The sequence below is a fragment of the Engraulis encrasicolus genome, chromosome 13 (assembly GCF_034702125.1).
Source record: "Engraulis encrasicolus isolate BLACKSEA-1 chromosome 13, IST_EnEncr_1.0, whole genome shotgun sequence".
NCBI classification, from domain to species: Eukaryota; Metazoa; Chordata; class Actinopteri; order Clupeiformes; family Engraulidae; genus Engraulis; species Engraulis encrasicolus.
This window is the reverse complement of record NC_085869.1, coordinates 27,861,396-27,867,576: the sequence shown is the minus strand read 5'-3', so window position 1 is coordinate 27,867,576 and position 6,181 is coordinate 27,861,396. Positions and strand designations below refer to the sequence as shown.

Here is a 6,181-nt window from a genome sequence, read left to right as displayed (position 1 = left end):
GACGTGCTGTTCCTCTATCTGGGGACCATACCAGACATCATAGTACCCATAAAAATTGGTAACCTTCCCAACTAGGCTCACCCCCCTGGGCTCCTGGTCTAATAGGCTTGTTGTGTGTTGACATGTGAGTTTACAAGCCATAGTAAAGGGAACAGTGATTGGCTGACGAGTAGTGCAATGAGCCAATCACAGATGGGTATAGATCCATGGCTAACATGAACTGCTTCCTGGAGGTATTTGTGAAGCTTTCATAACCGCTTGAATAACCACATAATAGCGTCTTGAGTAACAGTCTTCAAGATAGTGATAACGCAGTCGACTGTCCGGCGGGGAGACCACCTTCGTTTGCTTCACAGGCTTTCCCGTTCAGGAAAAAACGTCGTAAACCTCACTCGCCATGGTCTGACTTCTCATTAAGGGTGAGTATTTGGTAAATAGCCTGCTATAGACTGAAATAATTACAGCTGAGTGCGAATATCAGACGACCCAGCACGAGAGAGTCAGTTTCGATGCTAGTGTAGTAGCTCTAGCCAGATACTACAAGCCTCTTGATAACTTCTTGAGGAGAATTAAACTTAAATGCTGATGGAATGAATTACAGGAGACATCGTGCTATCCAAGTAAACAAACCCGTGACGTAGCCTGAACCAAACTTGTTCCTCACTTCAGTGAAAGTGTCCGCCTGAAGCCGCGAGCTACCTAGCTATCTAACGCCTGTCAAAGACGAATACACTAATAATTCTGTCATTGTAACTGTTCGGGCATTGCACTGTTGATTTGCAGCCAGCATCTACGTGGTGCGGAAGATTCGGGCCTCTTTGAAGGAGGGGGAGCAGACCGAGGAACCGATCGTCACGCCATGTAGTCTGGCCAAAGGTGAGATCCGATTTACTCAGAGATTTTTTTATTCATTTATTTTTTTAATACAGTGAGTTGCGCACACGCACAAGCACACACACTGGTTCAGACAAGGCTGTTCCCTTATCCCGACAATCCCAGTCTTAACTTGTTTGTCTTCTGCTGTCTGGTGGCATAATGCCATAAGGTCAGGTGGGTGTCATCAGGCCTCATGACTTTGTTGAATGGCCCACTATATCCATCCAAGGGGATGGATTTTGACTATATGGGCCTCAGGGCCAGGCAGCAAGAAAGGACCCTCCCTCCATGTGTGCTGCTCGTTTTCATTTAAAAAAAAAAGGGATTTTGGCCCAAATAAGATGTTAAAGACCCTTCGCCGTTGGTGGTTAAGGGGTTTGAAAAAAAAGTTGAAAAGGGCCCCCTGGGCCTCGGTGGGCCCGGCAGACCCGCGCAGAAATACATCCTTGGCCCTCCAAACAGAGGCCATGTAGGCATTCTGTAAGATCTCCTCAGTATGTGTGGACAATCGTGAATGCCATAGACATTCTGCAAAGTTTTGTGTGTGCTATTGTGCCACCACATTGTGAATGCCCCGGTACCACTACTGACAAAGCTAGTATCTGTACATGGGCGGCTGTGGCCTAATGGGTAGGGAGTTGGTTGTGGCTGAGGATTGCACATCAGAATATCGGTTTTGTTAGTAAGTATGTATGTGTTTGTATGTGTGTGTTTGTGTTAAAGGGGTATGCCACTATTTTGGGGCTTAATACAGTTAAAATCGTTGGCTGGGGTTTATAAAGGTGGTAAAGTGTCTTATTTTTTATGTAAGCTGTTGTCTTGCTTTAAGACAAGTTAAAAGAGGGAATATGTCGCTAAGCTAGTGAAAGTCAATGGATCCGTGTAGCATTGTAGCATGCTACACGGATCCATTGACTTTCACTAGCTTAGCGACATACTCCCTCTTTTAACTTGTCTTAAAGCAAGGCAACGGCTTACATGAAAAATAAGACACTTTACCACCTTTATAAACCCCAGCCAACGATTTTAACTGTATTAAGCCCCAAAATAGTGGCATACCCCTTTAAGCCTGTTTCGGCCCTAAATATAGCTCTGAGTATTGAGTAGTAAAGATGTTTTATTAATCCTGAAGGAAATCGAGGAGAAATGTATCAAATATGTTATCTTGCCACTCAGGTTTGTGTGTGTTCGTGCGTGTGATGGAGGTGTTCCTGCAAAGTTCGTCCCCCTCGGGGCGCGAACCTGCCACCTTGTCAACAACATTGGTTCAGCAATGGGAGTCACAATACAAGCGTGCTGAGCTAAAGGGCCGGTCCAATATCCCAACGATACCGCACTGTATTGAGGCTTTGGGAGGGAGGTTTACTAACGTTCCACGCCACACTCTGCTAGTTGGCCTCCGGTACTTCATGTGTAATAAATGAGTGTTCCCTTTCCCTCTCCGCAGGCGGTCAGAAGAAGCTGCCGGCGGCGAATGGTGTGGCCCCGTTGATTCCTGACCCTGATACGTCATCAATGGGCGGGGCCTCGGGCCAGACGGCCGTGCAGAAATGCAGCGCCACCTCCTGAAGTCGCTAGAGGTCGCGCCTGTGGGTCGCCAGGGGAAACGGCGCGCCATTCCAATGGTCGCGCATTATGATGTCACATCACGCCATCACAGTAGTGCGGAATTATCATGTCTCAACATGGAATCATGACACTAGATTTGTATAACACGCCGACTTGAACCACCTATCGCAGGTGTGCACCATTACTTTGCATGTGAACTCGTGCCCTACAATGCCCTGTGACAGGTTAAGGTTGGGGGGGGGATTAGTTTTAAAAGTTTAAAGGGTAGAAATGTAGCTTTACTAACAGGTTAGGGTTGGGGATGGGGATAGTTGAGGGTCAGGGCACATCTTAGCATTTTCGTGCTTGGCAACATAAATTCGCCCCACCACAGCAAAGCCACTTGACTCACGTGAGCCTGATCACTTGACAAAAACTGCTTTTCTGCGGCGTTGTACAGCACGAGTTACATGCAGAGTAGTTGCACCAACATGCGGAATGCACTAGCGTGTAATAACACACCTTTTCATGATGCCAGTCTGGATGTCACACCATCACAGTAGTGCGGCATTGGGCACGTTCGCGAGTGCATGTGCACTCTGAAATTACAATGCATTTTAGTTCGAAAATCCTAACCGGAATGCATTGCAATGGGTACGTGCACATGCACGCTGACTCTGTGCAGACGTGCCAAATATGATGTCTATACAGTAAATATTCTGTAACTGAGCATTAAATCATCACATCTTGTCGTAGAACAACCACAGCATCCCCCTGTTCTCTTCTCCCCCTGGTAACTTGTCAGACGCGACCTCGACCTCAGATCTCTCTCTCTCTCTCTCTCTCTCTCTCTCTCTCTCTCTCTCTCTCTCTCTCTCTCTCTCTCTCTCTCTCTCTCTCTCTCTCTCTCTCAGCTGTTTATGATGGTCTGTTCATCAACCCTTCATGGAGGGGCTGTTCAGATCGGATGTTTTTTTCAGCTGAAATAACATGTATTACACACACACAAGTACTATTTTGTATCTTCAATTTAGTGACACGTGTAACGTCCATTCCGAATACTGAATACAGATTTTTTTTTTTTTAAAGCATCTGCAAAGATATGCCACGGTAAATAAAGATTTGTTTAAAGTTTTAACTCCATTTAATAGTTTCTTTGTCATTTTTGTCACGTAAAGCTGTCGTCACTTTAAAAGAGAAATAGTGCAATGACTATCTTTTCCCATTTTCTCCTATGCCTGTGACATAGTATGGATGAGCAGTTAGCGAGCAGGTCTTGTATATGTTTGCCAGTTCAGTTCTATTCAAATGTTTCTGGGTTCCATCTCATTTTCTAACTTTACATCTCCACCTTTTGCAAAATTGTAGCCCATAGTATGTAGTGGTTTCTGGTTAAATATTAAACAATGTGTATCGTGATATCAACAAAACACTGCCATCGCACAGTGATTGGAGTAGTCAATTTAACAAATTTCTCAGACATATTTATTCTGTGGACAAATAGAGTTAAATTGGTTGGGTTAATGGTTGTTCAACAGCTCATGGACTTTGCCAGCACGGTGTTGTGTTTATATTGCCTCTTTCAGTGGTAGGCTACAATATGCGGCAAAAAAGTGCCTGGGTGATGTTTCCACATCTTTGTTAACATGCGCAGCTCACATCTTAGGCTGGTGGGCAGGTATTTTTGGCCCTCCATGTTTGTAGTTTGGTTGACCTGCTGGCTGAAACGCTTTGAGGAGGGAAGTAGAAGGGCCAGATTAAGATGGCCTGGGCCCCCTGGAAGGCAGATTTATTGACAAAACTGTCACAATTACGAGCAAGGAATAATGGATAACGTGCCTACCATATTTTCAATATTGCACTTCTATCACAATTGTGCAATTTTTCACTTCTGGCCTATCAAGGGCTCCCCGGCAGATAGGGGCCCCAAGGCTGCACTGCAGCCATATCTACTGTAGCCTGTGTGTTAATCTGCCCCTGCTCTGTGGCATAGCGGGAAGTTCCTGCTCCCATAAGAATGAGACCTCCCCGGTGAGGCACACTGACTCATCACTGGTCGTGTGGCCGTGAAGTAAACCACCCAAAGCTCCAGCGTATCCTAAGGTGCTTACCTGGGGAGGGATTGGGGGCATCATGCTTGTCATGTATAGTGGGTGTCCAGGGGCAGGAGTTCAAACATAGGCCAATATAACAGTATCCAGGGAGTCAACAGGGTGGACAAAAGGGTTCATTTCCCAGGGCCCAGAATTGGGTCCTCATTATATTGTGTGTTTTTATTGGGTTTGGGGCCCGGTCAGATGCCTTTGTCCTGGGCCTGGCCGAAGTTGTCAGCGGCCCTGTGCAGTACACAACAGACTTAACGGATTGTGATTCTTAAACCTACCTGCCTGGCGACTGGATTGAGTGGGATTACGCTTCCCCAAAGTGGTACAGCATCTGTAGTAGCAGGACTCCTAACAGCAGACCAGTACGTAGGCTTATAGTATACTCACCGGACAGACCTAGAGTATACAGAACAGGCTGTACGGATTAAATTGAGTGGGATTGCACTTCCCCATAGAGGTAGCGTATCCATAGGATACAGAGTAGACAGTAGACCAGTGCACTGCAGGCCTACAGTATAGACAACAGACAGATAGGCTGGGCCTGAGGCAGTGCTTCCCAAAGCGTGTCCTCTTTTGGATCAAAGAATATGTTTGCAACCCCCCATATTCAATATTTTTGTGTTCATTAATGCTGCTAGATTTTCCATTAGTACTGTAGTTTGTCCACTAATATTGCTAGAGATTCAAAGGGTAGCAAATACATATGTTAACTGTACAAGTGTCAAACATAGGGCCAGAGGGCAGTATGAGGCCCGAAAGATGGTTCAATCTGGCCTCAGACTTGTAGAGAGGGAAAAAAATAAGAATGTCAGAATAAGAAGTAAATCTCTAGCCCATTATAAAATTTGCCACAGTTGTCTGAGATTTCAGGTTTTTAATACTTCAGTATTATCAAGTGTCTTTTTGTCACCTTTTACAGGCAATGCTCCTGATACACCCACTGTCATCCACCTTGAGATGATTGATTAACAATGTCATTCCAATGCAGAAGCAGAAATTTGTGATACTGTAATTCACAATTATGTTAATGGTGTGACCCACTTTAGATCAAACAAGCTGAAATGAGTTTGACACCCCTGGCTTAAACCAATGTCACATCATTTCTGGAAATAGCTGATTTTACACCTTCCCATAAGTTAGATTTTAATTGAATTCTTCGATTTCTCCTGTAACTGGAATTGTTGTCTCGCAGCGCAAATTCTACCCCAAAGCAGTCTTTTCTCCATCTCTCTTCTCTTCTCTCTATCACTCTTCTCTCCATCTGTTCATAGGCCTATCACACTACATAGGCACGGTGGTAGGAATAGGCAGACAAAGCGGCAGACACATTTATTGGGGGCACCCGAAAGCCCCACAGAATTAGAATGTAAACGAAATAAAACAAATTTCACCCAGGGTGTACGTCTAGGGCAGCATATAATGGTACTAGATCAGCTGTGCTGGATCAGATGTAGAAAGCTGTGTTTACAGATGGCAATTTCCTTTTTTGAAAAGGGAGAGTTTAGCAAGCACACCACATTGACTAGAACTGGCCCTGCTCTGCCCTGTCTTTGATTAACCACACAAAACAACAAAAACCTTACCGAACCAATTTGTTTATTAGACAATATACACTTGAAAGGAATTGTGAATATTTGGCTTTTAGTACAGAT

At 44.9% G+C, this 6,181-nt stretch overlaps 1 long non-coding RNA gene across 1 annotated transcript; it reads left to right on the top strand.

Moving 5' to 3' along the window:
• The first annotated feature begins 202 nt into the window (after window positions 1-202).
• LOC134461653 (uncharacterized) lies at window positions 203-3,567 on the top strand. The gene is made up of 3 exons (XR_010037354.1): window positions 203-419; window positions 784-876; window positions 2,324-3,567. It is a non-coding gene; the product is annotated as an uncharacterized LOC134461653 (long non-coding RNA).
• Window positions 3,568-6,181: the final 2,614 nt, after the last annotated feature.